Genomic DNA, 25,388 nt, shown 5'->3' with positions numbered 1-25,388 from the left:
AGGTGGACCAAGAGCTTTCCGTGGCAGTGCTGGGATTGGGATTCTTTTTGGTCCAAAAACCCAACACCACCTGCGGCCGTGTCTGCGTAATGGGAAACCTTTCTGAGAGGGGACAGTGGCACAAAAGAGCTTCTCACTTTGAAGTTTGACCTTCTAAATGATTCAAAACGAGCCTGGCCTGGTTTTACAGCCTCCAAGCCAACATTTTGAACCATCAGTGGAAACTGCGCGAGCGATCTGTCGGAGAGTTTTTCTCATGGTCCTTATTTTTAGAACATCTGTGTGTGGTGCAGCCTCTACCTCAGTTTCTTGTGAGTCAGTTGGAATCAGCTCCTCTGTTCTGTTATACAAAAGCTCTTATTTTCTCTCCAAACTCTGGCAATGAAGGCAGCAGAGGGCTGTCAGCTTCCTTGGCTCCAAGTGATAACCGAGTTCCAGAAGCGTTACGGAAACGTGCGCGGGGGAAGAGAAAAGCTGTAAAAGGTTTTGTAGGTACAACACATGGCACTGCAGCAGCCTGGAAGCAGGTGGGGATTTTAAGCTGAATAGATTGGCAGCTCCAGAAGGGCCAGAAAGAGTGATGCTGCTGTTAAAAGACACCAGAGGCCCCAAGCTGTTGGAGCTCAATGATTAAAACTCAGCGTTGCCAGCGCTGAGATAAAAATCGACGAGGAGAAGACACGAGGTCAATGATTCCATCAGTTATGAACTGGACACCAGCACCTGGGAAGTAACACTGATAATCCAGTAAGTTCTTGATCCCCTCACAGAGGGTAATTATCAGAACAGCAAGAAGATCAAAGCAAATGAAGAAGAATTTGAGGATGTTGGGGTTTTTTTTTCACTGAGAATAGAGGATTTCCCAACACGCTGTGGAATGCCACGTGGTGATTGATGCCTGTTGAAGGGTTCCTGGTACCAAAGGGCAGGGCTGAGAAGGGGAGTTTGGTGACTTTATTGCCAGAAGGAAAGAAAGAAAAGAAAGAAAGAGAGAAAGAAAGAGAGAAAAAGAGAAAGAAAGAGAGAAAGAAAAGAAAGAAAGAGAGAAAGAAAGAGAGAAAGAGAGAAAGAAAGAGAGAAAGAAAGAGAAAGAAAGAGAGAAAGAAAGAGAGAGACAAAGAGAGAAAGAAAGAGAGAAAGAAAGAGAAAGAAAGAGAGAAAGAAAGAGAAAGAAAGAGAGAAAGAAAGAGAAAGAAAGAGAGTAAGAGAGAAAGAGAGTAAGAGAGAAAGAGAGAAAGAAAGAGAGAAAGAAAGAGAGAAAGAAAGAAAGAAAGAAAGAAAGAAAGAAAGAAAGAAAGAAAGAAAGAAAGAAAGAAAGAAAGAAAGAAAGAAAGAAAAAGAAAGAAAGAAAGAAAGAAAGAAAGAAAGAAAGAAAGAAAGAAAGAAAGAAAGAAAGAAAGAAAGAAAGAAAGAAAGAAAGAAAGAAAGAAAGAAAGAAAGAAAGAGAGAAAGAAAGAAAGAGAGAACAGGAAAAGGAAAAGGAAAAGAGAAAAAAAGAAAAGAAAAAGAGAAAGAAAAAGAGAAAGAAAAAGAAAAAGAGAAAGAAAAAGAGAAAGAAAAAGAAAAAGGAAAAGAAGAAGAAAAAGAAAAAGAAAAAGAAAAAGAAAAAGAAAAAGAAAAAGAAAAAGAAAAAGAAAAAGAAAAAGAAAAAGAAAAAGAAAAAGAAAAAGAAAAAGAAAAAGAAAAAGAAAAAGAAAAAGAAAAAGAAAAAGAAAAAAAGAAAAAGAAAAAGAAAAAGAAAAAGAAAAAGAAAAAGAAAAAGAAAAAGAAAAAGAAAAAGAAAAAGAAGAAAAAAAAGAAAAAGAAAAAGAAAAAGGAAAAGAAAAAGAAAAAGAAAAAGAAAAAGAAAAAGAAAAAGAAAAAGAAAAGGAAAAAGAAAAAGAAAAAGAAAAAGAAAAAGAAAAAGAAAAAGAAAAAGAAAAAGAAAAAGAAAAAGAAAAAGAAAATCTCTAAGAAAAAGAATAGAAAAAGAAAAAGAATATCTCTATGTACTTACTTGATGTCCTAGGACCAGTCACCACTTCACAGAGGGTACAGTGTGAAACAACAGCAACATCCCTGGGGTACCATCAAACAACCTTTGTAGTCACAGGAAGATCTTTGCCATGGTAAAAGCAGGAAAAAAATTGCATCTTCAGTGGATGAATAAGGCAGAAAATATTGTAGCTGATGAAACAAAAGAGCAATTATTCATTTTTGACTAGGAAAAAAGGAAAAGCCAATAAAGCCTTTTGCTGTGGGAGTCTCTTAGGTGGGAAAGGGTTCAGGACAGCTCTGGATACTCTGGCACTGGTGTTGGATTTCATAGAATCATAAAATCCTAGAATGGGCTGGGTTGGAAGGGAGCTCAGAGCTCACCAAGTCCAACCCTTGATCCACTCCCCCCGTGGTTCCCAGCCCATGGCACTGAGTGCCACATCCAGGCTCTTTGGAAATATCTCCAGGGATGGAGAATCCACCCCTTCCCTGGGCAGCCCATTCCAATGGCTGAGCACCCTCTCCAGAAAGAAATTCTTTCTAATGTCCAACCTAAACCTCCCCTGGCACAACTTGAGACCTCTTGTGCCCTCTTGTCTTGCTGAGAGTTGCCTGGGAAAAGAGCCCAACCCCCCCCCTGGCTCCAACCTCCTTTCAGGGAGTTGGAGAGAGTGATGAGGTCTCCCCTGAGCCTCCTCTTCTCCAGCCTCAACACCCCCAGCTCCCTCAGCCCTTCCTCACAGGAATTCTGCTGGATCCCTTCACAGCCTCCTTGCTCTTCTCTGGACCTGCTCCAGCACCTCAATCTCCTTCCTGAGCTGAGGGGCCCAGAACTGGACACAGGACTCAAGCTGTGGCCTCCCCAGGGCTGAGCACAGGGGCAGAATCCCTTCCCTGGACCTGCTGGCCACGCTGTTCCTGAGCCAGCCCAGGATGCCATTGGCCTTCTTGGCCACCTGGGCACACTGCTGCCTCCTCTTCAGCTTCCTGGCAATCCAGACTCCCAGCTCCCTTTCTGCCACTCTGTGCCCAGCCTGGAGCTCCCCATGGGGTTCTTGTGGCCAAAGTGCAGGACCCGGCACTTGGAATGTTGAACCTCATCCCGCTGGGATCAGCCCAACTCTCCAGTCTGTCCAGGTCCCTCTGCAGAGCCCTCCTGCCTTCCAGCTGATCCACACTTCCCCCCAGCTTGGTGTCATCTGCAAATTTGCTGATGATGGACTCAATCCCCTCATCTAAATCATCAATAAAGATATGAAACAGCACTGGATTTGTGGTGAGACAGAAATGAGCTTAGGCTGGCCTGACTTCAAAGACTTTGATGGAATATCAGATGAGGTATTGCAGTCCCAAAAGACCTGACTGTAATGATCTTAAGAATCTACAAGAGTCACAAATGTCAATAAATTGATGATCAGTCAGTACCAAGAGATATTCTAATCACCTGCTAAATAAATGTGCAGCAACATTATGATTTGTAGTACAGAAAAAACCCAATTGGAAAGTTGTAATAATAGTGCTTTGTCATTTTTCTGGGCACAAGTCCTTTAATTCTTCTGATAAAGAGACTCCTCTTTATGATTATTCCTTTGCTTTTGCTCAAAATTAATATTACTAATTCCTACTCTCCGTTTCTTCTTAACTAAGTCCAGGCCTCCAATGCTTTTACAACCCCAAGAAGTCAAATTTAAAACGATGAAACCTCTCTCATTCCCATGCAAGCACAGAATTTCTTGTTGATTCAAATAAAAATAAATTTTTTGAGTCCTAGGACTGGGTACAAGAAGTTCTCCCCATCCATCACCAGAGCAGAGGTGGCACAAGGATGCTGCAAGGAGGGACCAGCACAGCTCAGAAATTACTCAGATGCTGAACATTGGTTAATGACATTGTCATAAAGAGCCACAATTCTAAATCATATTAATTGGAAATAATTTTCATGCCAGGCTGGAAAAGGCAGATTGCAGAGATTTGGTCCTTTAGCAGATTCTGGAATGACCTGATCCATGGGGCACAGATCCTGCTGTGGAAAAAGTAAAAACTCAGTCAAGATGGCCTGTGCCAGACATTTTGGCTTTGGTTTTGGAATAACTCAGATAAATGTATGTCTGACAAGACAAAACCCACCTGCAAAAGCAGAGAACTGCATAGAATAAATGATGACACATTAAACTTAGTTAAAAAATTAAATAAAAATGTTTTAACAGCCTGCATCAGCTTTGGAAGTATCCTAAATGGAAATATATAATATATATTAATTATATATTCTATTCTATTCTATTCTATTCTATTCTATTCTATTCTATTCTATTCTATTATAATATATATTAATTATATATTCTATTCTATTCTATTCTATTCTATTCTATTATATTTGGAAATATCCCAAATGTTGGGACCTTTCTACTGGTTGTAAGGGAGCCTGGCTTAGACCAAACACTTATTTATTTAAACCCTCCACATGGATCTTAAAAGATTTTCAGGCAGTTCCCAGCAGAGCAGAAAAAAAAGAAAACTGTTCTGTGAGGACTTACATTAAGAAGGAAGGAAATGATAAGCAATGATGCCCAAATGATAAGCAGCCAAATTCATGGGTTGAAAGCCCAGGGATGTTTCCAACTTTGAACAAAAATAAAAGTGGGTTCTTTTGGCTCATTTGGCTGCTACGTGGTCTTGCCACACGTGGAAAAGAGCCAAGAGCTGGTGTAGAAAAGTGGACATCTGTCCTCTAAAGATTTTCAGAGGAGTAAAACCCCTCAGATAAGCTCTGCTGAACCTGTCTTTAGGCCAGGACCTGTCAGTTCTAGACCCAGCTGTGCTGCAAAGCAGAATATTTGCAGTGTGTCCAAACTCCAGAAATTCTCTTCCCCATCTGCCAAAAATCAGGGATTGATTTAGTTTCTATAACCATTCACATGGCAGGTCCTTTATCACTCCTCTGCTCCATTAAAAGAGAGGGAGACCATGTCTTTTTTCCCAGAAAAATTGCCAGAAAGGATGAGCTAATCATTTCCAAGAAGAATAAACTCTCCCTGAACAGATGTTAACAACCAGCTCAGGGGGTCTGATGCCTTTTCTGCCCTTTTCCTTTAAGCCTTTGGGTTTGCAGATTTTAAGGTGTCTCTTTTTCCTATAACTCTTTATCAACATCTCCTCAGGTGAACCAAACCAGTTTCCCTCCACTGACCTCAAAGGCCTAAGTTGATCCCAGCTGAATGATTCCACCATGTCCAAAAGGTTTTTTTTACACACCCAAAAGTCTGAACCCACATTTTTGCCCAGGTTTTCTGATAGGTCTTTGGCTCCTGCTAAAGTTCAACCCCATCAAAAAGCATCTCCTAGTAAAGCTGGCCAGGACCACGAGGTCAGAAAAAAATAATAATAACATTAAGGTTAATCCTGAAAGCAAGTGCCTTTCGTGGAATTCATTTGGGATAATTTTCCATAGAAAAGAGCAAAATTCCTCCTTTCTCAAAACTGTTTTCCAGGTCTCTTCCTTTGCAGGTATTCTCAAGGATCTACAGAAAAACCCCTGCAGCTGCAAGCAAGGAACTTGGAAACCCCTTTGTACTCCCCTCCCTAATTGGGGCACAGAATTGGGTATAGAATCACAGAATCCCAAGCAGATTTGGGTTGGAAACTCATCCAGTCCCATCCCCTGCCATGGTCAGGGACCCCTCCCCCAGCCCAGGGGGCTCCAAGCCCCATCCAACCTTCAACACTGCCAGGGATGGGGCAGCCACAGCTTCCTTGGGCAACCTGGGCACCCAGGGGCTCAGCACCCTCACCCCAAACAATTTCTCCCTCCCTCCCTGCCCAAGATCTCCTCTCCATCTCCCCTCTCCCAGCTCCAAACCCTTCCCCCTCGCAGGCTCCCATCCCTCCAGGCCCTTGTCCCAAGTCCCTCCCCAGCTTTCCTGGAGCCCCTTCAGGCACTGGAAGCTGCTCTAAGGTCTCCTTGGAGCCTTCTCTCCTCCAGGATGAACACCCCCAGCTTTAGGAGAGGTTCTCCAGCCCTCCCAGCATCTCCATGGTCTCATCTGGACCCACTCCAGCAGCTCCATGTGGCTCTTTTGTTGACTTTAGCAGGATCCTGTCTTGAAACCTTTGGATTCATCCTGCCATGCATCCATCTCTCCTCTCACACAGCCCACCTGCGTTGACTCAAACTTCTTGAAGACAGAAGGAGGGCTAAAGAGAGGAAAGAAGAGGGAAACACCAAGAGTTTTGCAGCCCTTCGGGCTTTGTTTTGACTGCTGCTATATTTAAAACATCCAACTCTTGCTGAGGATAATAGCATCTGTTTCTGTAGCATCTAGAGCTGTGTTTCCTTCCCACTCCAGCTTCACAAGAATAACCCCATCACAATTTCTCTTTCTCCTGTTTGCAAGTGACAGTGCTAAAAAAAAAAAAAAAAAAGAAAAAAAAAAAAAAGAGTGGAATAAATTAATCACTCTCATCAGGTACTTGGAGTCCAGGATCCTGCTTCAGCCATTGTCAGTCAAGCACTTCATAGCAAATAACCTTTTGGGCTGAAAATCAGAATGTCTATCAGGAAAAAATAACAAAAAACAAGGGAAGGAAAGGGAAGGGAAGGGAAGGGAAGGGAAGGGAAGAGAAGAGAAGAGAAGAGAAGAGAAGAGAAGAGAAGAGAAGAGAAGAGAAGAGAAGAGAAGAGAAGAGAAGAAAAGAAAAGAAAAGAAAAGAAAAGAAAAGAAAAGAAAAGAAAAGAAAAGAAAAGAAAAGAAAAGAAAAGAAAAGAAAAGAAAAGAAAAGAAAAGAAAAGAAAAGAAAAGAAAAGAAAAGAAAGGAAAAAAGAAAAGGGAAAAGAAAAGAAAAGAAAAGAAAAGAAAAGAAAAGAAAAGAAAAGAAAAGAAAAGAAAAGAAAAGAAAAGAAAAGAAAAGAAAAGAAAAGAAAAGAAAAGAAAAGAAAAGAAAAGAAAAGAAAAGAAAAGAAAAGAAAAGGAAAAAAGGTTTTACACAAAAATCCATCCTGATGGAAGTTACAGCTGGATAAATTCATTGGGAAATTTAAATTACAGGCTCTACCAGAGTCTCTGAATTCAGGGAGCCAGGGGAGGGCTCGTTCTAATCAGGAGTCTGAAGCAGGTGAATTTCTCCACAGATCTTGCTGGCAGGCAGCTCTCTGTCCCTACAGGCAGAATGACTTTTGGCCTCCTGCCAACCAAGCTCTGCAGCAGAGCTCAAATTTGGGAAGATTCCAGTGCTCCTTTGCATCTGAAAGCCTCTTAGAGGTTTTATATTCTTATATAAAGAATATAAAAGCATCGTGCCTGTCCCTCCACAGGGCCATATCCTCATCTCCCAGGCCTGAGTCAGGAACTCAAGAGAGCAAGATTAAAGGCTTGACTCTGGAAAAGACATAAAATCACTGGATCCCAGAATTGTTTGGGTTGGAAAGGACCCTAAAGCCCATCCAATCCCCCCCTGCCATGGTCAGGGACCCCTCCCCCAGCCCAGGGGGCTCCAAGCCCCATCCAACCTTCAACACTGCCAGGGATGGGGCAGCCACAGCTTCCCTGGGCAACCTGTTCCAGGGTCTCAGCACGTTCACATTAAAAGAATTTTTTCCTAATGTCCAACCTAAATCTCCCCTCTTTAATTTTGAAACCATTGCCTGTTGCCCTCCAACACCCAGCTGGTTCTATTACAAGTTTTGTGGGTAAATTTAATGATATCCTAAGAAACTGCCCATACCAGGTGAAGCTTTCTAGCTGAGACTCAGACTATACTTGCAGAAATCCATTATGGAAAGGCAGGAGACCAGGACTTGAGAAAATGTTTGGCTCTTGACTGTCAGAACAGAAATAGCCATGACCGTACAGGCAGGAGAACTCATTTCTGGCTGGATCTTCATCTCTTTGAGATCACCATCAAACTCCCCCTGATCTGAGCGTGGAAGAAAAGTGGTCTAAAATTCAAAAGTGTGCATGGCTTTGATTTAGAACAGGAGTTCTGTCCTCATGTAAAAAAAAAAAAAAAAAGCCAACAAAAAAAAGCAAAAAGACTATGGTGATAACTGAAGTTCTTGCCTCCTTTTCCCCTGTTATCCTCTCCACATCAGTGGGTGGACTGCAGGGTCCCACTCCAGTGGGTGGAGGTTTTTTTGGTTTTTTTTTCAGCTGTCAGATGGGTGAAAACTTCTCATCTTGTGCTCTGAACTCAATGATGCGATAAATTAATCCTGACTCCTCCTGTGGCTGGAGGGAAGGAGAGAGGATCAAAGAAGAGCACATGACTCTGTTGTTGTGTTGTTTTGTTTTGTTTTGTGGTCGTTGAGGTTTTTGTGCTTGTTTTATAGGAGATTTTTGATGCAAAAAGTTGAAATGTGTAGCTCGTTCATATGAAGTGTGTGTTTAGGTAAAAGAACATCCTGAATTTTTCTCTCCCCGTCCTTAGTCTCCCTTTCTGGTATGGAAAGAGACAGCAAGAGCCTAAGGACATCACTTAGGAACACACCAAGACACACATGGTAAAATCACCCTTTTTTAGCACCTCCTTCAAAGCCTGAAGGCCAAATTCCACATTTCCAAACATGCAGAAATCTCAGGGAGGACTTTTCGTGGTAGGAGCAAAGTTGAAAGCAGAATTTTGGCTTCAAACCTGTGTCCTGAAACAGGAGCTGCCATTGCTTTAGTACTTTTAACATGTCTTGAACAGAATTTGTGCCACCTGGGATGAGAAGAGCCTGGGTAGCAGGGCTGGGACATTTTCCTTTGTTTTGTTGCCTTTGAGGTCAATAGTTTGAGCAGAAGTTCATCAGACTTGAGATGGTTGGAACAAACTATTAGGGCCTCACTGAACGAGGGTTTCCCAGTGTAATTTTGCCAGGTTAGAAAATCTTTATTTTCTTTCTCATCAGGACAGTCATCATTTGCCAAGCTGTGCATGGTAGCTGCTCCCTTATGGATTCTCTAGAAAAACTCCCTCTGTGACAGAACAAATCAAACCTACAGCAAAGGGAAATTGCATAACAACTGAAGGTCTATTGACTGGGCAAGAACTGCCAAAGATATTCCTATCTGAAATCTTCAGGGGATGACAATTCCCCACACTTGGCAGCCTCAAATGAAGGGATCATCTTTCTTCCAGACCTCCCACTAAAATATGCAGCAGCCCCACATGAGGCTGGTTTTTATTGGGAACCCTTTGAAGCCATTCATCTTGCTCCAAATGAACTCTGGCATTATTATTCCTCATAAAAGGACAGGGCAAGGAAGGCAAACATACTGAGAATGACACTGCTTCTTTATGTCTTGGCCTTAGGGCACTCCTGAGTACCAAAAATATCCAATTACCACTGCAGGTCAGCTCGAATTGCTGGGGAAAGACTCCTTTGAAAATTGGGATTATTGTGGCAATGGCCACAATAGAGAAATTGAGCATGTCAAGCACTTTGTGGTGCACGGGACCATCCAGAAGCAAAAGAAACTTCTCCACCCTGCTGTAGGTGCACAATGTGCTGGTTGCATCTCACCTCTTGGGCTTTCCTTGTGATCAACAGAAAAAATGTCAGATGTTTTAGGTCTCTGCTTTAGGAGCACATGCCAGGGCTTTCCCAGCTCCATGGACCAATGCAGTTGCTTAGGCTCAGGGATAGTGGAGATCAGGGAATCACAGAACAGTTTGGGTTGGAAAGGACCTTAAAGCTCATCCAGTGCCTACAGGCAGAATGACTCCTGGCCTCCTGCCAACCAAGCTCTGCAGCAGAGCTCAAATTTGGGAAGATTCACGTGCTCCCTTGCATCTGAAAACCTCTAAGAGAAGCATATAAAGAATATAAAAGCATCATGCCTGTCCCTTCACAGGGCCATATCCTCATCTCCCAGGCTTGAGGCAAGAACTCAGGAGAGCAAGTTTTAAGGCTTGACTCTGAAAAAGACATAAAATCACTGAATCACAGAATGAGTTGGGTTGGAAAGGACCTTAAAGCTCATCCAGTTCCAGCCCTGCCATGGTCAGGGACCCCTCCCCCAGCCCAGGGGGCTCCAAGCCCCATCCAACCTTCAACACTGCCAGGGATGGGGCAGCCACAGCTTCCTTGGGCAACCTGGGCACCCAGGGGCTCAGCACCCTCAAATTCAAGAATTTCTCCCCCATCTCCAACCTCAATCTCCCCTCTCTCCAAGTTTTAACCCATTTCCCTTGTCCTTTCCCTTGTCCTCCCCCGTGTCCAAAGCCCTCCCCCAGCTTTCTTGGAGCCCCTTCAGATATTGGAAAGTTGCTCTGAGCTCACCTGGGAGAAGAGCCAGAGGAAGATGGGCCACCTTTCTTAGGGAAGATGCTCCAGAACTCTGATCATTTTACTCACTCTCCTCTGGACACATCCAAAGACCTCCAGGGCAGATGCCCCAGGGTATTTCACCTGAATTTCTGCTGCTACTCCAAGATGATGGAATTATTTCATAAATACTGTGTCATATCTGTGGGGAGGTCTCAGTTTTCCCAGGAAACATCAGATGCCAAGAGGTGGCTGTGCCTAGGGAACTGTATTGAGTCCATTCATCACAGTGTCATCTACATCTGGTCTCACTTTACACCTGATGGAAATTCATGAATTCATGAAGTGAATGGTGAGTTTCTCTTATTCTACATATTAGAGTTAGGGATTCTTCCTACTCTTATTCTAGAAGTCGTCCAAACAGGTGAAATAAACTGAAAGATGTTAATAAAGAATGCACAGTGTGCAGCAACCCTGCCCTGGGAGTGAAGCCAAGAAAACAAAGCTCTCCATTCTCAGCTTTTGATTTTTTTTATGGAGTAGATTGTACAATAATCAGTGTCAATAAATTACTATTTTTATACGTGTTTCACACACGGATAAAAGCTGGGATTCAAACTGTCAGCTCTTAGCTCCAGTGTTGTTCCTTTTTACTGCCTAAATTACAGATGAATCTTTTAGAGGTGTTGCCACTCTCTTTTCAGAGGGTTTATCATTAGAAAGCCACAGCTGTCAAGATGTAAAAAAAAAAAGAGAAATACTCAGGCACTCAGCTGAGTAATTTAAATAAAATAATAAATAAATTAAATAAAACAGTTATTTAAATAAAATAAAAAGCTTTAAATAAATAGGAATCCATATTCTGTACTGAAGTGCCATATGGATTGCAGTCTGGATCCACTTCAACGCCTGATCAGGTTTTTTTTCAGCCCAGTTTCTCCCAGAGCTGACTCTGTGGGCTTTCCACTTGGTAAAAGTTAGAATTTAGGGGGGAAGATGAAATGAAGGCTGTGTTTTGGACACCAAACCTGGGTGACACCAAGAATGAGGAATATCAGCTGCCTCTGCTTGCTAACATGAGAGCAAAAAGCCAGGAAATACCCAAATGTGGCACCTCCATGTCATCAGGGATGTCAAACCCTCTTTGAATTGTTCACCACTGACCCCATGCTGTTTGTATTTCCTAAAAGGACTTGGAGACACTACTCAACAACCCAACAGCCTTTCTGTGCCTTAAAGTATCCAGAAAAGTTCCACTTTGCCCTTGGCTGAGTCACCAATCAGCCATAAAATCTGTTTTGGAGAAAAGGGAGCCCAGAGTCTTCCGCTGTAATTATTTCATTTCCATTAAACCTTGTTTCCAGACTGAAGCCAACATCTACCTGATGAATAGGGATGAAGTCCCATGGTTATTCAAAGCCTCAGCTGGGGACTGAAGGTGATGTTCCATTCTTTATTGAGCTCTTAATCAGAACTTGTAATTCCAAGGCCTTGGAATGCTTTTTGCAGCACCTGACTCAGCAAAGCCACCGAGTGCTAACAGAATCCAAAGAGCTATTTGCAATAAAGAATGAGAAATAGTTTGGTGTCTTTCTTCCCCCTCCCCCTTGGCTGTTTATTTAGTTCTGAACAGCTGAGTAAAAACACTTAAAAGAAACAAGAGAGAAGCATCACAACGTGTCAGCCATTTCAACCAAAAGGATTAATGCTGAAGCTGAATCTGTCTCTCCATCACTATTTCTCACTTGATTAATCCAAACCCCATCAAAGCCTGGTCAAAGCCTCCTGCTGACTTCCAGCTGATCAGCTCTTTTGCAGTTTTCCAAATAAATACCAGCATGAGGAAAGAAATGTGAAGAGACAGGAGAAACACAAAGACTGGAGCTACACACTGAGCACCTCCTCTTCAGGAGGCAATTTCATCCCATGGGATCACAAAAAAAAAAAAAAAAAATCAGATGTTTGAAGGTATGAACAAATTCTTAAAGACAGGAGAGAGCCTGCAGACCATTGATTCCTAATGAGGACTCTACAGTAAACACAGAGCTGATTTCTTTTAGATGCAACCTTGTGCTTCTAGATAATTATTGATATCAAATGAGAAGCTCTTAGCTCTAAAATTCACTGTCTGATCCTTTGGTACAAGATCTTCTGCAGAACCCTGGTGACATCTGCCAACCTTCTGCAGGCTTCTCATGTACCTTGAGTCTTTGGATATTCCTTGATGCTCATCTGGGGGCACCCAAATGCCACACATCAGGGAGAGCCATGGCAGCTTCTCTCTGGGTTTCAGACAGCTGGTTGGGGCTGTGACCCATCAGTTCAGGCATTGCAACTGCACAGGTAAGGAATCCATCACCTTTCTTTTTAACAGAATAGCACTGAGAAAGAGGAAATGTATCAGCTGCTCTACACCGTCCTTCAGTGAAGCTGGAAACCCAGATAAAGCATCATAAAAGTTTCTTCTGGTCACCTTGTAGCAGTGGAATCACAGAATTGCTGTGGTTGGAAAAGACCTCTAAGATCACTGCATCCAACCATCAACAACTGCCTTCCCCTCACATAAAATAATTAAAGAATAAATACCTACATCACCCACCTGAGCATGTCCTGAAGTTCCTCATCTCCATGGTTTTTAAATCCTTCCAGGGATGGGGACTCCAGCACCTCCCTGGGCAGCCCATTCCAATCCCTGACTGCTCTCTCAGGAAAGAAATCCTTCCTCAGATTTGCTCTAAACCTCCCCTGGGGCAACTTCAGCCCATTCCCTGGGCTCCTCTCATTGTTCCCTGGGGAGAAGAGCCCAGCACCCACCTCCCTACAACCTCCTCTCAGGGAGCTGTGGAGCTCCCAACTAAATATTCCCAATTCTTTTCTCCATATAAATACTCTATATAAATATAGCTATAGAAATAATTCCCAATTATTTTCTCCAAACTAAATATTCCCAATTCCCAAGGCCTCTCCTCACAGGATTTGTCCTCCAGACCCTTCCCCAAGGATGGCAGTCAGGATGATGGGAAGTGCAAGGCTTGGAGCTCCTCAACAAAGGAATGAGCATCCCAAGCCCTGCAGCCAAGGCCAAAGAGCCCAGCACCCACCTCCCTACAACCTCCTCTCAGGGAGCTGCAGACAGCAAGAAGGTCTCCTCTCAGCCTCCTCTTCTCCAAACTCAACATTCCCAAGCCCCTCAGATTTCTTCTCCAGACCCTTCCCCACTTGCTTGCCCTTCTCTCAACTCCCTCCAGCCCCTCAATGTCCTTCTTGGAGTGAGGGGCCCAGAACTGAACGCAGCCCAGGGGCACCATCCCTGCCCTTCTCCTGCTGGCCACACCATTCCTGATCCAAGCCAGGATGCTGGTGGCCTTTTTGGCCACCTGGGCACACTGCTGGCTCCTATCCAGCTGGGTACCAACCACCACCCCCAGGTCCTTTGCTGCTTGTCAGGTCTCCAGCCACTCCTCCCCAAGCCTGTAGCATTGCCTGGGGTTGTTGTGACAAAAACTGCAGGACCTGGAAGGTCAGACATGTACCACAAGCTGCTTATTTTGGAACTCATGACATCAGAAAGTAGAATTGCTCATGGAACTGGAATTTGGTGGTTTCTGAGGGATGGGTGATCATGATCTGATAACAGTTCTTACAGGAAAATGGAAGGGTCTCAACCCATCATTTATATCCTTGGTACTTCTGAGAGGCCTCTTGTCTCTAGGCTGGTAAGATTGATTAAAGAGTAAAATTGATCGAGAGGAAGAAAAGCAGAAGAAAAATGAACATGAACTCTGGGAGGGTTTTGTTAGCTCTCTAGAGAGGTGTGATTTCCCAAGGACAGATGGCAAAGTGAAATCCAGGAGAGTCAGGAAATCAATAGAAAATAAATGGAAACAAGAAAAACAAAGAATAGAAGTGGGAGATTTGGAGGTGCACAGAGGTAAATAATGTTTAAGAGCCTGGAGGATTCCTGTCTGAGTGGGTCCACTTGGAAGAGCTTTTAAAGTATATCTGAAGAAAAATATTGGTGGGTAGAAAGAGTAAAATTGAATTTAATAATATAGAAAAGACAAAGCTGCTCAGGAACACAGTAGAAAACGTTAAGAAATATTTTGCAGCGTGATATAGTGGAAAAGTTTAACCTTTTCCTTTTATTTTTTATCTTTCAGCCCCAAATGAGACCCTGTTCTTCACAACATTCACAAGGCTGCTCCTGGGCTCAGCCAGGAAGAAACTGCAGGAAGCAGGTGGAAGCAGGATTAGGATGCTCTGGTGGATGCTGCATCAGTTTTAAACCTTCTGGGAATTTTGACACTGTAGAGTGGTCAAAATGGCTTTATAAAATGAGAACAAGGAAAAAATCACCCCCTGAGGGCAGCCCTGCAGCTGGGATTGGAAGGAAGATGAGTTCCCCCCCTGGAGAAGAAGCTCAGAAGATCAGAGGGGTTTAAAGTAACTCCTCACCCTTCCAATCACCAAACCAGGTGAGTAAATACAACCAGGTGTGCTGACCCAGCACAGGAAAGCTCTTGAAACACATTAAGACCTTTATTTGCAGAATTCTGACAATTTCCAGGGTAATGCCTCACCAACAGACCCATCCTTCCCATCTTCATCCCTCAGCATCAACTAATTCATCTGCCCCCTTTTTTTTTTTCTTCCTCCAGATGAGTTTTACACGACATAGAATTTACACTTCCATCACAAATATTATTTTCTCTCTAAGAAAGTGCCTGGATTTGGTACCCAATATTCCTTTTTTTTTTCTTTCTGCACAGCAGTGAGCAGGAATGGAGCATCAATCAGCCATCACTTACCCAGAGATGCTGTCTGTAAATGAAAACCACCTCACAAATAATGGCATTTTCCAACCATAATGCATTTGCATTGTTCCTCACGTTGGGTGTGGAACAGAAGATTGCAGAAATAAGCACAGAGGTAATTTTCTGGGACCAAAACATTACAAAGTGCACTTAAAGGAGAATTTAGCTAGAGCTGGGCTGGAGCAATCAAAAAGCTGAATGGTTTGGGGCTTTTTACTAAAGGGCAAGGCACAACAGAAGAAGAATACTTGTAGCTAAAGAGGCTAAACCAATATTAGGTTTACATTAATCAGAAAATGCAGGGACAACAGAGTTCCCCAGATGGGATTCGGGATTAGCAAACTCCAGAAAGCATCTGTGCCAGGCAGAGCCCACCAAACATGCAAAAAACTTCACTGGTCAGTGTCCCATCTTCACCATTAGATCTAAGAGGCAGAATGGATTAAAACTGCTGTAATTTACTTATTAAGGGAATATATCTCTTTCCTTGGCCAACTTTTCAGGTAAAGCCTGGAAGGATGTAGAGAAGGAGTCACTAAAGATGTGCTGAGGTTGTGGGATGATTCCTTAGAAGATAATTCATATATGTGCTGGAAAATGGATGTCTGGTGATGCTCTCACTCATAGAGGGGCTTAGATTGGAAGGAAAACCTGGAGATCACCTACTCCAACCTCCCTGCCAGGAGAAGAGACACCTCTCAATTAAACCAGGATGCTCCAAGCCTCCTCTACCTGACCCTGAACATTTCCAGGGAGGGGGCATCCACAACTTCTCTGAGCAAATGGTGGGAGTTGGGCTGTCTGAGCCTTGGGATGAAGGAATGTGATCCAAGTGACTGTGGTGGGAATGTTGAGTTTGGAGAAGAGGAGGCTGAGAGGAGACCTTCTTGCTGTCTGCAGCTCCCTGAGAGGAGGTTGTAGGGAGGTGGGTGCTGGGCTCTTTGGCCTTGGCTGCAGGGCTTGGGATGCTCATTCCTTTGTTGAGGAGCTCCAAGCCTTGCACTTCCCATCATCCTGACTGCCATCCTTGGGGAAGGGTCTGGAGGACAAATCCTGTGAGGAGAGGCCTTGGGAATTGGAATATTTAGTTTGGAGAAAACAATTGGGAATTATTTCTATAGCTATATTTATATATAGTATTTATATGGAGAAAAGAATTGGGAATATTTAGCTGGGAGCTCCACAGCTCCCTGAGAGGAGGTTGTAGGGAGGTGGGTGCTGGGGTCTTCTCCCCAGGGAACAATGAGAGGAGCCCAGGGAATGGGCTGAAGTTGCCCCAGGGGAGGTTTAGAGCAAATCTGAGGAAGGATTTCTTTCCTGAGAGAGCAGTCAGGGATTGGAATGGGCTGCCCAGGGAGGTGCTGGAGTCCCCATCCCTGGAGGTGTTTAAAACCCAGGGAGATGAGGAACTTCAGGACAAGTCCAGTGGGTGATACATAAGTACTTCATGAACTTTATTCAAGGAGGGGGGTGTTGACATTGGATGGGGTGATCTTTGAGGTCTTTATGAACTGTGACAATTTGGTGACTCTGAAGTGCTCTGGAAGTACCTCCCCGAGCTGAGGACTGAAGTTTATTCCTCTGCTGCTCTCTGGTTGCATTTCCCTCTGAGCTGGGAGAACTCAGGGAGTAAACAGGGAGTGCCAAAACTCAAGGAAAGATGATGACACAGCCAAAGTTTTCAAGAGCTTGCTCACTCAAGGGGATTTCATGTTTGGACTTTCTGCATATATTATGCTGAAGTACCAGGCTTCAGGGATCAAGCAAGGGATCTAAATTCTTTCTAATTCTGTGACTCAGGCTGCCCCTTGGAGAACAAACCTCCCAAGATGTGAAGCCAACAAAAGGAAAAATCTCTTTCCCCTGGGAAGAGCCACTAAAGAGAGGAACATATGTGGGCTTCAGGCTCTTTGATTCTGGACCAGCTCACTGAAGCATTATAAATTCCTAACCTTCCACAGGAGATAGTTCTCCCTACAAGATTTCTTAGTGAAGCAGAACTTCCTTTCACATATTTTTTTAAGCAAAACACTTCTTTCTGAATTGTGCCCTCTTTACCTCTGTCCTGAATATTTAACTCTGCCAGCAAAAATACTGATTACTGTGGTGAGCACCAGCAATGACATGGGTTGAGATGTCACCACCTCTCATTGGTGATTCCAAGTGTATTAACTTTGGGCTAGGACCACACATAAATGCACAATCTGCTGAAAAATCCTCAAAGAATTCTGGTAATCTCGCATGAGGTGCTGATTCTATGTCTTGTCTTCTTGTGGCTATTTCTCTGCAGCTTCTACTCGTGGGTTAAAATCTTTTTTTCTTTCCTACCTTTGGATCCATCACATCAGCAAAAAACTCCAAAGAGCTTTCAGGGTGGTAAAGACAAGTTCAGATTAGTCAAAGGTTTCAGAACTACAATAGAATCACAGAATTTTCAGGGCTGGGAGGGACCTTTAATGTCATCTAGTTCCAACCTCCCTGATATAGGACACCAATAATCCTACAAATATTTACCATGGGTTAAAAAAACCCCACTCAGTTTAACACTGCTGTCAGAATGTGGAAAATGGAATTTGGTGTAAATTCCCTTCAAAATACATGAATCCTCCCAAGGAGTGAGAAGGCTGGAGTTAAAAAAACATATTTTTTTTTTAGCTCTTATCCCACTGTCCCATCAGTGGGGGAATCCATGGTGTTGGTAGGAGCCATAATCCTGGTGGCCAGGGGAGATGGAGGAAGGTTTTCCTTCTTGAGCTTTGGGAACAAGTCTTGGGAGGCCTTAAAGGAGTGGGAAAAGTGAGTGCTTCTGGTCAGGTTGTTGAGCTGTTGTTGAGCTTCTATTCACGAGTTGAAATCTTTTTTTCTTTCCTTCCTTTGAATCCATCACATCAGCAAAAAACTCCAAAGAGCTTTCAGGGTGGTAAAGACAAGTTCAGATTAGTCAAAGATTTCAGAACTACAATAGAATCATAGAATTTTCAGGGCTGGAAGGGACATTTAAGGTCATCTAGTTCCAACCCCCTTGGGACACCAATAATCCTGCAAATATTTACCATGGGTTAAAAAAACCCCACTCAGTTTAACACTGCTGTCAGAATGTGGAAAATGGAATTTGGTGTAAATTCCCTTCAAACTACATGAATCTTCCCAAGGAGTGAGGAGGCTGGAGCCAAAAAAACATATATTTTTTTAGCTCTTATCCCACTATCCTATCAATGGGGGAGTCCATGGTGTTGGCAGGAGCCATAATCCTGGTGGCCAGAGGAGATGGAGGAAGGTTTTCCTTCTTGAGCTTTGGGAACAAGTCTTGGGAGGCCTTAAATGAGTAGGAAAAGTGAGTGCTTCTGGTCAGTGGGGTTGTTGAGCTGTTTGGGTGTCTTTATCCCCCAGCCTGACCCTCTGCTGAGCCTCATCCTTTATCCAGGCTAGGGCAGAGCTTTGTAGGGAACCATGACCACGTCCATACAGCCACAGCTTCCATCCAGCACGGAATTTCTACCATCCAGCACTGAACCAAAGGTCTCTGAAACTGCACACAGGGCCTCCTACCATGTGAGCTGTGGAGCAACTGAAGGCAAAAACGTGTAGAGAAGATAAGACTTCAAAAATCAGGTTGTAAGTGTCTCCCCTGCCAGAACCTGTAAACTCATAGAAGGGCTGAAAGTGCTGCACCCATGAGTGCTGCAATCCAGAAGAGGCTGAAATCTGCCTCTGATCACAGAAAGCACAGAAATTGGGGTTCTACTACTTTGCTCTGCTCTGGTGAGACCTCACCTGGAGTGCTGCATCCATCAGTACAGGGAGGACATGGAGCTGATGGAGAGGGTCCAGAGGAGGGGCAGGAAAAGGAAAAATGATCAAGGGGATGGAACACCTCTCTTGTGAGCTGGGGTTGTGCAGCCTGGAGAAGAGAAAGCTCCAAGGAAACCTAAAAGTGACCTCCCAGTATCTGAAGGGGCTACAGGAAGGCTGGAGAGGGGCTGTGTGCAAGGGCCTGGAGTCATGGGATGGGGGGAATGGTTTGAAATTAGAGAAACTTTAGATTGGATGTTAGGAAAAAGTTCTTTCCCATGAGTGGATAAATGGCCCAGGTTGCCCACGGAGGGGGCTGAGGCCTCATCCCTGGAGATGTTCAAGGTGAGGCTTGAGGAGGCTCTGAGCACCCTGATCTGGGTGAGGGTGTCCCTGATACTGCAGGGCTGGGACTGGGGGACCTTGGGAGGTCCCTTCCAGCCCAAATTATTCTAGGATTCTCTGGGATCATGCCAGTTGGGAGTATTTGGGGAACAGCTCATCTCTCTCTTCACTCTTGGGGACAACACAACCTCAGAACCTTTTCAACAAGCAGATTCACCTGGAGATCCAACAGAAGCTGCTGATGCTGAGGCACAGACGGGAACCCAAGCAAATTCTTGACTGAAGTGGAGTTTTCCTTCTGAACAAAGTGGGCACAGAAATCTGAACACACTTAAGCAAGGGGATGTCCTTGGACTGATGCCCAGGGAGGTGGCTGAGGCCTCATCCCTGGAGATGTTCAAGGTGAGGCTTGGGGAGGCTCTGAGCACCCTGATCTGGGTGAGGGTGTCCCTGATTACTCAAGGGGGGTTGGACTGGCTGCCATTCAGAGGTCCCTCTCAACACAAATTATTGATTAATACAGTTGGCCTTCTCCCCACAATTTCTCTCTCCAAGGGAGAAGTTGCCAAGCCTCCTGGCTGTGTTTGGATGCTGATTTTCATGAAGCTCAGCAGAAACTTCTGGGAGTTTCTCTCAAGCTGAGCTGTTCTTGGCACAGGGGGTGAAAGCCACGAGGGTTGCCCCAGAGAGATGTTCCTACAGGCACAAAGTCACAGTCAGAGCAAATCCCCTCCTGCCCTTAGGAGACCAACTGGAAAACAAAGTCAGGAAGGCTAAGAGCCTTTTCAACAAGCAGATTCACCTAGAGATCCAACAGAAGCTGCTGATGCTGAGGCACAGGTGGGAACCCAAGCAAATTCTTGACTGAAGTGGAGTTTTCCTTCTGAACAAAGTGGGCACAGAAATCTGAACACACTTAAGCAAGGGGATGTCCTTGGACTGCAGACAAAAGTCCAGAGCTGAAGGGACTTTTCCTATCAAACTGTTGAGGATGAACAAGCACCCTCAGGACCCCATCCTGGTTTGACACCATTATGAGCACAATCAAGGATTTTACACTGAATTTTGACTCACCTTTCCTCACATAAACACTACCCCCACAATCCAAAGGAAGCAAAGAAACTAAAAAAAATCTTGGTTCGAGCTAGGAAATTTTAGGATTTCCATGCAGCAAGATACAACCTGACCTTGGGTTAACTTTAAATAAGTTTCCCACTATAGGAATATATTTATTATTATTATTATTTTTATTAAAGTGCCCAAAAGGGAAACAAACTCAGCAAACTTCTAATACTTCATCCCTTCCTGCTGATAGTCAGTGCAAAGAAAAATCAATGCAAACCAAATCATATCAGACCTGCAGATAGAAAATCAGGTTGAGGATACTGAGTGATGCAGAAAAAAACCCATCTCTTCCACAATGCTGCTTTTTTTCTCCATTCCCTGGAAATTTTTTGTGGATGGAGAAAGCTCAGAAATCCTCATATTCAAGAAAGGACTTTGTGATAATCTTTATCATAGATAAATTAGATTTATAACCATTATATAGGTCTGCAGGCACATTGCACTGCTCATCCCATCACAGGCAGTAAAATGCTCGGAAATGGACAATTTTTTGGTTTGACTGGAGAATAAACTGATTATTATTTCCTTTAAAGGGCCAGCAAAAAGTGAAGAAAGCAGAGAACAACCAAAAAGAAGATAGAGATGCATTTCCCATGGCCATGCCCTACCAGCTTGAGGACATCGAGAGCTCAGTGCTGTCCAAGAAACAGGATTTCAGCTCTAGGATTTTCTCTAATCCCTTTTTAAAACCACTTATTCATTTGCTTTCCATAACGTTCTGCCATTCAGCTACACATCTGAAATGCTGGAGGCTTTCTCCCTGTCTTTTCTGGGAAGGGCTCTCCAGGCTCAGCCCAGTGGCTGCGTTTTGCCTTCAAGATAGTAAAGAAGTGTTAGAGAAACCTTATCCTCTTGGCCTCCATTTATTTTTATTTTTATTTTTATTTTTATTTTTATTTTTATTTTTATTTTTATTTTTACTTTTATTTTTATTTTTTATTATTTTTATTTTTATTTTTATTTATTTTTATTTTTTATTTTTATTTTTATTTATTTTTATTTATTTTTATTTTTATTTTTATTTTTATTTTTTTATTTTTATTTTTATTTTTATTTTTATTTTTATTTTTATTTTTATTTTTATTTTTATTTTTATTTATTTTTTTTTATTTTTATTTCTATTTATTTTCATTTTTATTTTTATTTTTATTTTTATTTTTATTTTTATTTTTATTTTTATTTTTATTTTTATTTATTTTTATTTTTATTTATTTTTATTTCTATTTATTTTCATTTTTATTTTTATTTTATTTTTATTTTTATTTTTATTTTTATTTATTTTTATTTTTATTTTTATTTATTTTTATTTTTATTTTTATTTTTATTTTTATTTTTATTTTTATTTTTATTTTTATTTATTTTATTTTTTATTATTTTTTATTTTTATTTATTTTTATTATTTTATTTTATTTTATTTTATTTTTATTTTTTATTTTTATTTGTTGTACACAATAAAAACCACCTATTTCCACTATTCCAAGCTTGCATTCCCACAAGAATTTGAAGACCACACAGCTGCCAAAAGGAGGGGACCTCCTGGTGCCATCAGGGTGACAATTCAGAGAGCCAGATCAGGAACTTGTACTGGTTGAAAACCAAACCAACTCAGCTCATCCCACTGCAGTGTTGCAGAGACTCAGGAAGGTTTAAGACAGAAGAATGAGGGCACTTTTTTAAGAAGAACTGGAACCATTTTTTTCTTCAGTAAGAAACACCCTTGCACCAGGAGACTCCACAGTGCCACCATCTCCCTGCCTCCAACACCTCTTTTCCATCATGATTATTTTTAATAAGCTCCCCGCCCAAAAAAAAAAAAAAAAAAAAGGATGTGACCTCCCAAGCTTTTCCCTCCTGGAAGCCATGAACCCAGCAGCTGGTTGGAGCCTGAAGGTCGATGTTCTTTAAAAGAAAAAAAATCATTTTAATCAGCAGTGTGCCCAGGTGGCCAAGAAGGCCAATGGCATCCTGGGCTGGCTCAGGAACAGCGTGGCCAGCAGGTCCAGGGAAGGGATTCTGCCCCTGTGCTCAGCCCTGGGGAGGCCACAGCTTGAGTCCTGTGTCCAGTTCTGGGCCCCTCAGCTCAGGAAGGAGATTGAGGTGCTGGAGCAGGTCCAGAGAAGAGCAAGGAGGCTGTGAAGGGATCCAGCACAAGTCCTGTGAGGAAGGGCTGAGGGAGCTGGGGGTGTTGAGGCTGGAGAAGAGGAGGCTCAGGGGAGACCTCATCACTCTCTCCAACTCCCTGAAAGGAGGTTGGAGCCAGGGGGGGGTTGGGCTCTTTTCCCAGGCAACTCTCAGCAAGACAAGAGGGCACAAGAGGTCTCAAGTTGTGCCAGGGGAGGTTTAGGTTGGACATTAGAAAGAATTTCTTTCTGGAGAGGGTGCTCAGGCATTGGAATGGGCTGCCCAGGGAAGGGGTGGATTCTCCATCCCTGGAGATATTTCCAAAGAGCCTGGATGTGGCACTCAGTGCCATGGGCTGGGAACTGCAGCAGTAGTTAATCAAGGGTTGGACTCGATGATCTCTGAGGTCCCTTCCAACCCAGCCAGTTCTATGATTCTATGATTCTATGATTTTTGGATCAAAAAAAGGCTTATGGGAAGCTGCCAGGGGATCTGCAGCCCCTCAGCACCACCCCATCACTCAGTTTTCTTTCATTGCTGAAGAATGTGGTTGGTCCATTCCTTTAGAGCTCTGAAAGCCTTTTCCAAACCCTTCAGTTGCTGCTGAAGTCAGGGTGGTATTCCCAAAGTTGTCCTTTCCTCCCTTGGCGTGGGAGGGCACCTTGCCATCATTTTTTCTTTTCTTTTTTTTTTTTTTTTTTTTTAATTGTTATTTTTATTTCTGACAATGGCTTCTTTCTGAGCACCTCAGCAGGAACCATCAGAAGGCACTGCCTTGCACAAAAGGAAAACGTGGCCAGTCTATTTTTCCAGGAACCACAGAAGCTTGGATACCACCAGGAAACAGCCTCTGGGTGCAGAAGTGGCTCTCAGCTCCTGCAGAGCTCTGCACTCATTGCCTGGGTCTGGGGGAGGAATTGAAACACTCAGGGACCACTCCTGAAGGCCATCTGGCAATAAGAGCTCAGCATTAATATTCCTCAGCTCTTTTACTCCCTTAAAAAGGGATTTCTGCTTCCAAACTGCCTCTTGGAAATGGATTTTTTTGGACCTTGGGGAATAGCATGGGCTAAGACCTGTCCCCACCACAGATTTGTTTGGAAGCCAACAGGAGGAGAGGGAAAACCCAGTTGGGAGACTCCTGTCATGATGTTGCAGTTGCCTTCAGGACCTTTGGGCCATTTTATACCAGTTCACACCATTATGTACCAGTTCACAGAGACCCAGCACCATAAGTAGCTTTTCTGAGAAGGAATAAGGGGTGAAATCCAGGAATTATTTCCATTTCAATCCAGGTTACTGCAGGAAAGTAGAGAAGGTGCCAAGCTGGGAACTTATCCTCCCATGTAAAACATAAAGGTTTACCCTCCCTTTTTGATTGGTCTGTTTCTAAAACAGTCAGAAAAGAAACCATTGGGTTCACATGTTTTATCCCACCTGAAAACAGCAGGAACTTCCATCCATTCAGGGCTACACTCCCTGTTCCACCAGGAGAATCTGGATGTTTCATGGAGATTGAACAATTCAAGGAGGATTCACTCTCTTAAGGTCAAAAGTCCAAAATAATTTACCCAGGGAGTTATCTGAGGTCAGGTTAATTTTCTTCTGAAGGGGCCTATTCCCCTTTTTTTAATCATGAAGGAAGCCAAGATGATGAACCTGGAATTAAATATCCAAAGCCTGGGTGTCTGCCTTGGGTAAATAAATCTCTGGCGTGATAATTCACCACAGAGTCCTGATTTTTCCCTAGAAATCCCACAAATTATGGCAATATTACAAGTATCAGGAGCTGTGCACTTGGTAGCCTTGGGTTTGGATAATCTGGCTGACTCTGAGCCAAGTTTTTCCAGGTTTGTTGCAGCAGGAGTGGGAAACCTCAGGAGAGTTCTCCAGAATCAATGCCAAGGTGTGAGAGGGCTTGAGCAACAATTAAATATGATGAGAAAAGGGAAAACACAGTGGAAAAAAGTGCAATTCAGGCCACAGGCAGCTTAAATTGAGATAAAATAAGGCAAAATGAATCTCAGTTGATACAAAAAGAAAGTAATCCAGTTGAGCAGCTTCATATCTTCTGGGGAAGAGTTCTCCATCAAGATCTGGAACAAACCAGCCTTGCAGAAGGGATTTTTTTTTTTTTTTTTTTGCATTGGATAACCTTCCTTTTTCCAGGAACATTTGCTGGGTGGATGAAGTCACCTGTGTTGACACCAAAAAAAAAAAAAAAAAATGTCCTTGAGCTCCGGGCAGCTGTAGGGAGGGGTTATCTTTTAATGAGTTCCCTTTCAACGTGAATTCCTACTCAAGGAATTTCCTTTCTCCCTCTGACAGGGGTCTCTAAGTCTGCAACACCACGGGGCAGCCAGGACTGGTTGGTGGAGTGGAGCCCAGGGAAAGCAGCAGGAGATGTTCTGCAGGGTTGCTCCAAGAACAGAGGCAAAAGGATTCATGTTGTGACTGCAAGAGACTTGGCAGCTGTAACAAAGCAGAGAAACGTGCTCTTCCCCTCAGCTGCAGCTATTTCCTTGCTCTCCAAGACATTTCAGATTTTTTTCCCAATTGAAAATCAATATGTCATTTATTAATGTGTAATTTTTACCAATAGCTGCCCTCCAGCTATTCATTTTTCCTCTACCTTCCAGAGCCCCCAGACAGGAAGAGGCTTCTCAAAGGAACAGAAGAAATGTGAAAAAGGGATCAGATTCCTACACATCCTACAAATTCCTAATCCTAATCCTGAAAATTCTTTTTTTTTCCTTCCCACAGACTCTAAAAAAGCCACAGTCAGAGACACTAAATGCCCAAAGCTGGATAAAATTAACCCTGCCCTTAGTCTCAACCATCTAGCCAGACCTTAGCACCAGGGGGAAAAAAACCTCACAACCAAGCAATTCACCTGAGCTGCTTTTCAGCATTTATCTTAGGACAGGATGAGAAGCACCTCACACCCTGAACTGATTTTAAGAAACTTTCTG

The sequence above is a fragment of the Heliangelus exortis genome, chromosome 2, assembly GCF_036169615.1.
Source record: "Heliangelus exortis chromosome 2, bHelExo1.hap1, whole genome shotgun sequence".
Lineage (NCBI taxonomy): Eukaryota > Metazoa > Chordata > Aves > Apodiformes > Trochilidae > Heliangelus > Heliangelus exortis.
Note: the sequence above shows the minus strand (reverse complement) of the source record.